Source organism: Cryptomeria japonica, chromosome 5, assembly GCF_030272615.1.
Source record: "Cryptomeria japonica chromosome 5, Sugi_1.0, whole genome shotgun sequence".
NCBI classification, from domain to species: Eukaryota; Viridiplantae; Streptophyta; class Pinopsida; order Cupressales; family Cupressaceae; genus Cryptomeria; species Cryptomeria japonica.
Genome location: NC_081409.1, coordinates 21,941,129 through 21,951,947, shown reverse-complemented (window position 1 = coordinate 21,951,947; position 10,819 = coordinate 21,941,129).

Here is a 10,819-nt window from a genome sequence, read left to right as displayed (position 1 = left end):
GATGAGGTTGCCAGACATAGGCAGTGACGAGATACTAAGTGGGAGGCATTCTGCAGACACTATGGTGCATTAGAGACTGAGAGATATCATCTCCAGAGGGAGAGAGATTACGCTACATGATTGCAAATGGTTCAGGCTGCTTATGATTAGCATTTTTCTATAGGTACCTATGCACACAGATAGTCTAACAGACTTTATTATGGTATACAAGAGGCTTTTTATTATCGACAACTCTACCATGGGGTTGTATGTGAGGGATAGAGAGATCCTAGCTTTAGTGAGGTTAGAGGTCATTATAGTTCTAGTAGGACTTCTACATGGAGGACCAACAATGGTGGTCTCATGGGTCCACCTCGACATCCTAGAGTAGGATCTAGCAGGCAAGATCCACCTATTGACAGAGGCAGTGTGGGTTGATACCTTGAGACCATGTTATTTGAGCCTTTGGGCCTATTTTATGATTATTGTATTCTGACACATTACCATTTTTGAGTTATATATATATGATATGCAGTTTTTTTGGCCACGATCTATTATGCTTTGTTTTCCATGTATGTTGTATGATACTATGTGTTATGTGATGCATGTATATATGATTTATAAATTATTGTTTATGAATGCAATGGTTTATACATGATTTATTAAGGATGTTTATGAATGAATGCCATTAACACTATAGAAATTCAATTTACACTATACGGATGCAACTTAAAACTATATGGATGCAACTTTTGTTTTTGTATGATAATGCCAGAATATTATTTTAACTCAGATGTACCTTGAAGAAATGTTAGTAAGATGAAAGAAAGAAGAGATTGATGAAAGAATAATGTTAGATGACATAAAATGATTTAGAAAGAGATGAAAAATCAGCAAACTATCAATAAACGGATGAGATGAGAATGAGAATGATTGATTCACGAACCTATGTCATTATTTATTGCACAATATATATTCATCATTGAGCCTTATTATTGAACAATGGAGCTTAGCACATCAGGGTATAAGGAACCAAGATGTAAAGATATCTCATTAAAGAAACAAACATGTAGCAGACCAGGAGTGAAACCCTCCATTCTAGGAAATAGACTAGGGGTCGAGGTATGTGTGGCATTCACAAGTTGAATGCTCCTATCATGGAAACCCACTAGAGCAATTTCCCTAGAACTTCATTGGTTCACACCACAAACAGCAAACAAAGAAAAAGATAATGCCCATCATGTCTCCTCTAGTCACTTGTGGACATCCTTGAGTAGCATAGGAACACAATTTATCACCAAATGATAAAAGATAAAGACTGATCCAAACAAAATTCAGCAGCTATACTGACCTTGTGCCTTTTTTCTCAATTGCTTGATGTGATAGTTGATAATGTCTGATCTCAGAAAGTTGCGGACACCGTTTAAGACTGACTTGTCTGATTTCGAGTGTATCCTCTTCTATTTAAGACAAGATAATGATCACTTGATATGAATATGATATGATTGATAAGACAATTTGATCAGTTGATTGCAGATGTTTGACTGGATAGTTGCATCCTTTGTTAACTTTGTGCGAAGCCTTTGCTGGATATCTACTAGGGTGTTTGATTCTTGCAAGACATTTTATTTCAAGTTTTTTTTTATTGATTTTCGATTGTTTTTGGGTTGATTTTATGGATCGATATTTGAATGTTTTTGGTTGATTTTTTCAGAATCATATTTGAATGTTTTTGATTGATTTTTCAAGATTGTTTTTTATTGATTTTTTCAAGACTTTTTCTGAATGTTTTTGATTGATTTTTTAAGATTTTATATGATTTTTAGTATTTTTAGGAATTTTTACGATTTTTAGGATTTTTTCAGGGCTTTTTATGATTTTTAGGATTTTTTCAATTATGCCCCCAGTGTGCAGACCTATATGACATGATGATCTGCAAAATGCATGTGGAGACAATGAATTTTTGACATGACCTATGTTAATGCAATATGCATTTCGTATTCGAACAAGGATGATTGTGTTTGTTTAACATTTTGTAATACACCAAGTAAATTGGAGGTACAAAACATTTAATAGATAAGCAATCAATCGATCCTTAAGGTCTCTTGGAACATCCAAATTAACATACTTAGTGACTAGGATTTTACAAATGGAGACGCGGAAAACTTCCCCATTGATTCTTGAAACTTTGATCTTCTTTTGCCCATGTGTGTGCAAATGAGTTAATTTTTGCTCTTGTGTTCGCTAAATATCCTTACCATCCTATATGAATAGCTACATGGATTATCCTAACTTTGAAAGTATCTTGAATAGAGCCTCGCTACCAGCAAGCTTTTAGAGCTCCGACGAGGTTATAGACTGTAATCTCTCAAATATTTCTCCATTGCCACTAGGCGTTCATAGCCCTGATGAAGTTACTCGCATGTTCCCATAGTCAATCCTTTTTGTCTCACTTTGTATGCATGATATTTCAGTTATATATCATTGCTCTTTTGCCTTGAGATGAATATTTGGCATAGCTCTTTTTCTTTTAATTTTGTTGCCTTGACTTGTAAGTAATGAAACCTACTTGGGTTTGATTGATGATATGATGAATCAATAAGGATCCGGATAACTACTGAGAGGGGGGGGTGAATTAGTAGATAAAAAACTAACTAAACTTTCACCAAACTCAAAAACAATCTCACAAGTCAATCACTAAACAAACTAGTTCAAACACTGAGCTACAAACTGCAATAGCACTGACAGTTTACCAGTTTGACTGACATATCAAAATAATTGTATAATAGATCTGAAAATCCCAAACCATTTAACCAAAAAATAAACATAATTTACTAACAATAGCAAAATCACATTTAAGATAATTGTCGGTCATCTTAACATATCTGAGTGGATTTAACAATTAAGCAAATTAACCATATCAAACATAACCACAAAAACCATTCACCACTTGACACAATGATTTTTGATGTGGAAACCCAAATGGGAAAAACCACAGTGCGAATGAATACCCACAAGTATTTTGAACTCTTCTGAATTTCACCCTATTAGGAGCCAAACCTGTTAAAGCTTTACAAAATGTCATGTTAGGAACAGATCCTATTAGGGACCACCTGGTTAAGGGATTGACTATAATGTCATGTTAGAAGCAATACCCTATTAGGAGTAACCTCGGTAGAGTATTTGAAATCCAAGCTAATGGATCACCCGGTTAGAGGATTTAGAAAGCACTAAGCTTGTTAAAGCTTACCCGGTTAAGGGATTTAATTATTGTAATTGTTAGAGAACAACAGGGTTTGTTGATCTGGTAAATAGAACTACTCTGATTGATCAGATCATTTTCATGCTCCTATCTACCTTCACACATACTGCAGATACTCCTTCTAGTTTGGCAATCAATCACACTGACACTTAACCAAAATTGCCAACACTACAACAAAACAATTCATCGGCCTTATAAGAAAAACAATAGGTCGTTAACACATCACAAACCTAAGATCTCATAGAGATTACAAACAAATTGGTTCAAGTATGGCTATTGGATTACATAGAAATCATTGTGCATTGTTCAAGACAACCTCGACCGCTCCTTGATCACTACTTCATCAATTCCTGTAACTCATCATGCGGTTTCCTCTTCATGCAATGTATTCGCTCATTCCCAAGATAAAATTGTTATCTCTACGCACCAAAAAATATTTGAAACTTAACACATACAATATGCATGCATGGCATAATCATTACCGATCACCATTTGATCATAAATCAATATAACCAATTCACCAAGCTCCATCAATTAGGGTTTGGCACATCAACAAGTAGGGTTACCGGTTGATCTCACTACTTCTAAAGTAATATCAGTTTCCTTCACTTGCTCACCTACCGGTTGCAAAACAACATCATTACAACATCATTATTGGTTTCAATTGACATCAATGACAACATAATAGTTCATCAATGCAATCTTCAATCAAATACCAACAATCTCCCCCTTTGGCATTGATGGTAATACAAATATCAATACCCTTGATTGTGATGATTGAGAGTAATACACATACACAGGTATAGGAATCTTAGTTTACATTTTACCATGTACTCTCCTTCAACTAAGTCACCGTGTCTTCAGCTAGTAAATGGCTATAGTTCTTCTCTCTATCAATCATACAATTCTTCTCCCATAATCATATAGTTATTCTCCCCCTTTAACAATAATCCCAAAGTGAAAGTAAAACATGTAGTGTCATACTTCACTGTTCTGCTTCAATGATTTACAACTTGATGCTCCCCCTGTGGAGTAGCTCCACTCTACACCAATCCTTCTTCAATATTCTTCAATTAGCTCTGGGACTAATGTCTTCAACATCTGCTCAATTTACCTCATGTAGGGGCACAACCCCTAGATGACCTCTATGATACTCAAAAGTAGTCTTAGGCAAAGGTTTAGTAAAGATATCTACTAGCTACTCCTTAGTAGATACATGCTCCAGTAATACATCCTTACTCTGCACTTTCTCCCTTAAGAAATGATATTTTAGCTCAATATGCTTGGTTTTAGCATGCAACACTAGGTTCTTTGAAATATTTATTACACTGGCATTATCACATAAAATGTACCAGTTCTGTGATCTTCAACTTGAATCCTTCCAGAATGTGTTTTATCTATATTGCTTGGGTACAATTCATATATGTTGCAACATATTCAACTTCAGCAGTGGACTATGATATACAACTCTGCTTTTTGTTGTTCCAAGATACAAGTCTTCCTCCAATAAAGAATAAACCATCGGTTGTGCTCTTCCTATCATCAACACTTCCTGCCCATTCTGCATTTGTATAAACCTTCAAATCAAAGTTACCTACATATGGATACCATAATCCATAATCAATAGTACCTTTCAAATATTTGAATATCCTTTTAGTTGCAATCATGTGTGTCTCCTTAGGGTTCTTCTAAAATCTGGCAACTAATCCAACTGCATAAGCAATATCTGGTCTGTTGTGAACAACATAATGTAGTTTCCCTATCATTGATCTGTACTCCTTTTCATCAACAGATGCAGCATCATCCTCCTTAGACAGTTTATAACCTGCAACCATTGGTGTCCCAACTGGTTTATAGTCACTCATTCCAAATGTTTTCAATACCTCTTTCACATATTTGGATTGTGTGATAAAAATACCACTCTTCATCTGCTGAATTTGCAAACCTAAAAAGAATTTTATCTCTCCTACCAGAGACATTTCAAATTCACTTTTCATCTCATTTGCAAAGTCATCACTCATATCATCATTGCCTCCAAAAATGATATCATCCACAAACACTTCACTAACCGGTATCTTATCTCCTTCAGTCTTGAGATATATGTTGTTGTCTTCACTGGTTCTCTAGAAACCTATCTTCATCAAGTGTGAATGTAGTCTTTCATACCATTCTCTTGGTGCTTGCTTCAAACCATATAGTGCCTTGTGTAGTTTACACGCCATATCCTTTGCATCAATCAAAGAATAACCATCTAGTTTTTCAATATATACTTCCTCTTCCAGTATTCCATTTAGAAATGTTGACTTCACATCCATCTGATATAATTTGAATCCCTATATGCTTCAAATGCAAGTAGAGTCCTAACACCTTCCAATCTAGCAATTGGTGCAAATGTCTCACCATAGTCTTCTCCTTCTTCATGTGCATAATCTTTGCATACCAATCTTGCTTTGTTTTTGACGGCTACTCCATCTTCATTCAGTTTTTTCCCGAATACCCATTTAGTTCCTATCACATTTTTATTCACCGATCTGGCTACTAGGGTCCATGTATTATTCTTCTCAATCTGGTCAAGCTCCTCTTCCATAGCTTTGATCCAGTGATCATCTCCAAAGGCTTCCTTAGCAGTTCTAGGCTCAATAGTAGAGATCATGCAAGAATTCTCTCTAATTCTTCTTCAGGTTAACACTCTAGCATCTTTATCTCCAATAATCTGGTCAGGATTATGATTGAGTCTCACATACCTTGGAATAACATGATCATTATCTTCACATTCTTCTTCCTCACTATCATCATCTTCTATAAAATCTACCTATTTCGATTGAACTGGTACTACAACATTCACCTCATCAACTTCTGGCTTCACCGGTTCTGATTCCAAAATCCTAATGTAAGGTTCATCTTCCTTCTTCTCCTCACTGGTTTCTCCTAAAACTTTAGGTAACTCATCCACTCAAACATCAGCACTTTCAATTATTCTCTTTGTCTGGTTGTTGTAACATGTGTAGGCCTTACTATGGGTGGAGTAACCAAGAAATATGCCTTCATCACTTTTAGCATCAAACTTACCAGCATAGTCACCTCTCTTGATAAAACATTTACTACCAAAAATCTTAAAATGATTGACATTAGGTGATCTACCATACCAGTATTCATTAGGATCTTGCCTCTCTTTGCCAATATCTGGTTCATAATGTATATAGTTGTGCTGACAGCTTCTCTCTGGAAATTTTTTGCTACACCTCATTGTATTAGCATTGTTCTAGCAGCTTCAACAACTGACTGATTGTTCCTCTCTGCAATACCATTATGTTGTGGTGTCCTAGGTTCAGAAATTTGCCTCTTAATTCCATTGTCTTCACAATATCTAGTGAATTCCTCTGAAGTAAATTCACCTCCTTGATCAATCCTCAGACACTTTATCTTCTTACCACTTTCCTTTTCAGCTAAGGCCCTGAATGCCTTAAACTTACTAAAGGCTTATGTTTTGTCCTTCAAGAATGTGACCCACAACATTCTTGAGCAATCATCAGTGACAATCATAAAATATCTATCACCTTGAATACTTTTTGTCCTTATTGGTCCACAGAGGTATGTATGAACCAAATCTAACAAATGTTCTGCTGAGAAAGATTTGCTCTTAAAAGTTGAGGATGTCATCTTCCCTAACTGACATTCCTTACATAGAGCATTCACCGGTTTGTCCAACTGAGGCAAACCTCTTACTAACTTGGACTTACTGACTTTGACAATGTTATCAAAATTTATATGACAAAATCTCTGATGCCAAAGCTAACTATCATCTACTTTAGCAATTAAACATTTGTTGACTTTAGGATTTGGGTGAAATGGGTTACCTTTTGTCTATTTGTCGATTGCAATCAGTTCACCTTTGCTCCCATAGATTTTGCACATTCTACTCTTAAATTCCAATGGATAACCTTTGTCATTTAGTTGAGCTACACTCAACAGATTGTGCTTTAATCCTTCAACCCAGTAGACATCATTTGCACTACTCTTTCCATTAAGAGAAATGGTTCCCTTTCCTTTTACCATGCAGGGTGAGTCATTTCCAAATCTCACAACTCCTCCATCAAATTCCTTCAAAGTAAGAAATTTACTCTAGTCGCCAGTCATGTGGTGTGAACAACCACTATCTATGATCCAATCATCGGAACTATCCATGCGAGAAAATAATGCCTTCTAATCAGATGTCTCCTCTTTAATGGCAACAAAGACAATGTAATTAGCATCTCCCTCTGATTCCTCATCAGTGATTTCACCATCAACTGCAATGAGGCAATCTCTTTTGCCTTTTCCTTTGTACTTCTTGTACTTCTCACACTTAAGCTCATTGTCACCATTAGGATAGTTAGCAGCAATATGTCCAATCTTGTTACATGCAAAACACTTCAAAGGTAATTTACCTTTGTACTTACCGGTACATCTAGGTAACTACTTGGCCAACAATGCTTCAAGCTCAATCAGACTATCTTCATCATCAACTTCTCTACTAGATCTAGACTCATAATTGTGACTAAAATCTTTGTTTTGACTCACAGGTGGGTTAGAAAATGAAGCTCTAAATGCATATTCAAATTTCTGAGCACTACCATCATAACCATTTAACTCAAATGCAGTAAGTTTACCAATGATGGAGTCAAGGGTTACCTTTGTTTTATCAATATACTTTAGCTCCTGAATGGCTGCAACTCAGATAGCATAGACTAGTAGAAGGGTTCTCGACACCTTACTAACCACTGTGGCATCCTCCACTTTACCACCAATACTTTTTATCTCACCGACTATCTGCTTGATCCTTTGACCATACTATTGAATATTCTCACCTTCAGACATCCGCATGTCAACAAAATTACCTCTCAGACTCTCTTCTTTGGCAATCTTCACATGCTCATCATCGCTATAGATCTCCTCAAGTTTCTTCCACGCATCATAAGCAGTCTCCAGACCATGGACATCAACATACTTTGAATTAGATAAAGAACTGATAATCACCTCCAATGCTTGATTATTCTCTTGTTGCTCTTTCTTTTGATCATCAGACAAAGTCCCACTAGGTGCAGTATATTGTGTAACAACATGTTCCCAGTATTGACTTCCTAGACTCTTGATATAGATTTTCATCCTATCACTCCATATTCTATAGTTTTCCCTATTAAAATTTGGACCTTCTTTCTTCATCGTGCTCTTCTAGATCTTTACCTCAATTTGTTAGGCTTAGACACTAGAGGACCTGAAATGCTCTGATACCAATTGATAATATGATGAATCAATAAGGATCTAGACAACTACTGAGAGGAGGGGTGAATCAGTAGATAGAAAACTAACTAAATTTTCACCAAACTCAAAAACAATCTCACAAGTCAATCACTAAACAAACTGGTTCAAACATTGAGCTACAAACTGCAATAGCACTGACAGTTTACCGGTTTGATTGGCATATCAAAATAACAGTATAACAAATCTGAAACTCCCAAATCATTTAACCAAAACATCAAAATACTTTACTAACAATAGTAAAAGAACATTTTAGATAACTGTCAGTCATCTTAACATATCTAAGTGGATTTAATAGTTAAGAAAATTAACCATATCAAACATAACCACAAAAATCGCTCACCACTTGACACAATGATTTTTAACATGGAAACCCAAATGAGAAAAACCATAGCGAGAATGAATACCCACAAGTATTCTAAATTATTTTGAATTTCACCCTGTTAGGAGCCAATCTTGTTAATGCTTTACAAAATTTCATATTAGGGATAGATTGTTAGGGGTCCCACAGATACTGAGAGGGGGGGGTGAATCAGTATCTAACTGGTATTTAGATTTTCTTAACTTAAAACATGCAGAACATAATATAATAGTGTACCGGTATGCAAGAAATAATGCAATAAACAGAATCAAGTACATCCACATGAAAAGAACACCATAACACAAGATTTTAATGAGGAAACCCTGTGTGGGAAAAACCTCAGTGGGATTTGTGACCCACAATATTCACTCACTAGCCAATAAGAGAATATTACTTACAATAGGGGCCTGCACATGCAGGAAGGCCAACTGCCTAGAGCTCACTCCTCAATGGGAAGTCACACTGACTTACAATAAGGATTATAAAAATCCAATAACTTGTACTACTTTACAATAGCATCTTCAATACCAGATTCAGTACCGGTTCCTGCTATGTTCTTTACATATACCCCTTGACCTATATTTCGCACATTAGGTCTGCCTAATATTTTCTTTAATGCTCCTACCTCACTTTCTCCTTACATTACAAAATGTCTACAATGATCTCCTTTATATATAAGAGTCATTTTACAATTTTCCAAGTCGGCTTACAATAATAAATAAAATATTGTATAACAAAAATCGTATCGGCCTTTGTGCTGGTATACTTCTTTTCTTCTATGTCGGTATACTTCTTTTCTTCTATGTTGGTGCCAGTGTAGAGTGTGATCTATTGATGCCGATATAATGCCTTCGTCGGTGCCATAAGATTGCAAGGTTGCCATCAATGACAAAACCTTCAATCGCATACAATGTCTCATTGGAGTGTGCATATGCCAACAATCTCCCCCTTTGGCATTGATGGCAACACTCATGAGAAATTTCAAAAAGTGTTCAAAAGTGTGCAGTCCAAAAAATGTTACCAAAAATGTGAGAGCTCCCCCTGAGCATATGATTCCTGTGTTTTGAACTTTCTCATCCCACTACTCCCCCTTTGGCATCAATGACAAAGGTTGTCAAGATTACAGTAGAGTTTGTAGTTTCAACTATCCATAAACTCAATCTTGTAGCTGGGTAGTTATAATCTGAAAAAGATCTCCCAAAATCAAGTTTATACTATCCATAAACTTCTTACTATCCTTTATTGTTGTCTCAGTTCTCTTCACTATACCGATGAGATGTTGCAAATGCTCTGCCGGTGTTTTGCTTCCCTGTATTAATGCCTGAAAAATTTTCTTCCGCAGAGATGCTAGATAGTCCAATCTTGGACTTAGTTTAGATCTCAAATGTTTTGCCTTATTTATTATTCTTTCTTTCTCCCTTTCCAATTTGAGTAGTTCTTCCTCAAAATTTGTTATCTTCTCCTCAAAAATTGATAGTGTATCAGGTGAGTTGACAAAGCTATCTGCAAGTTCATTGATCTCATCCTGTACCTTGCTCATTTTCTTGTCAATATCTACAGTCAAAAAGTTTGTTTTATAGGTATCTTTATACAAATTTTTGTACTCTTTCAACAAACTACATAATTCCAGTAGAAGTCTGTCAAAATCTCTATTACACTTCTTTATTTGTTCATCAAAGAATTTCTATTTTTCAACTTCTACTTTATCCTTTACTGAATCTTCCTTTATTTTCTCAATGTTCTCTCAGATATATTTACACAATGTATCCAATTGTCCTAAAGAATCTTTGTTATCTATGTTACAATTAGGTGCAATTACCTTCAAAATTGGTATGGTATCATCAATTGCTTTGTAAGCCTGTGAGCTACAGTCGGTTATTTTCTTGATAGAATCTAGTAATGCCTCAGTCACATTTGTT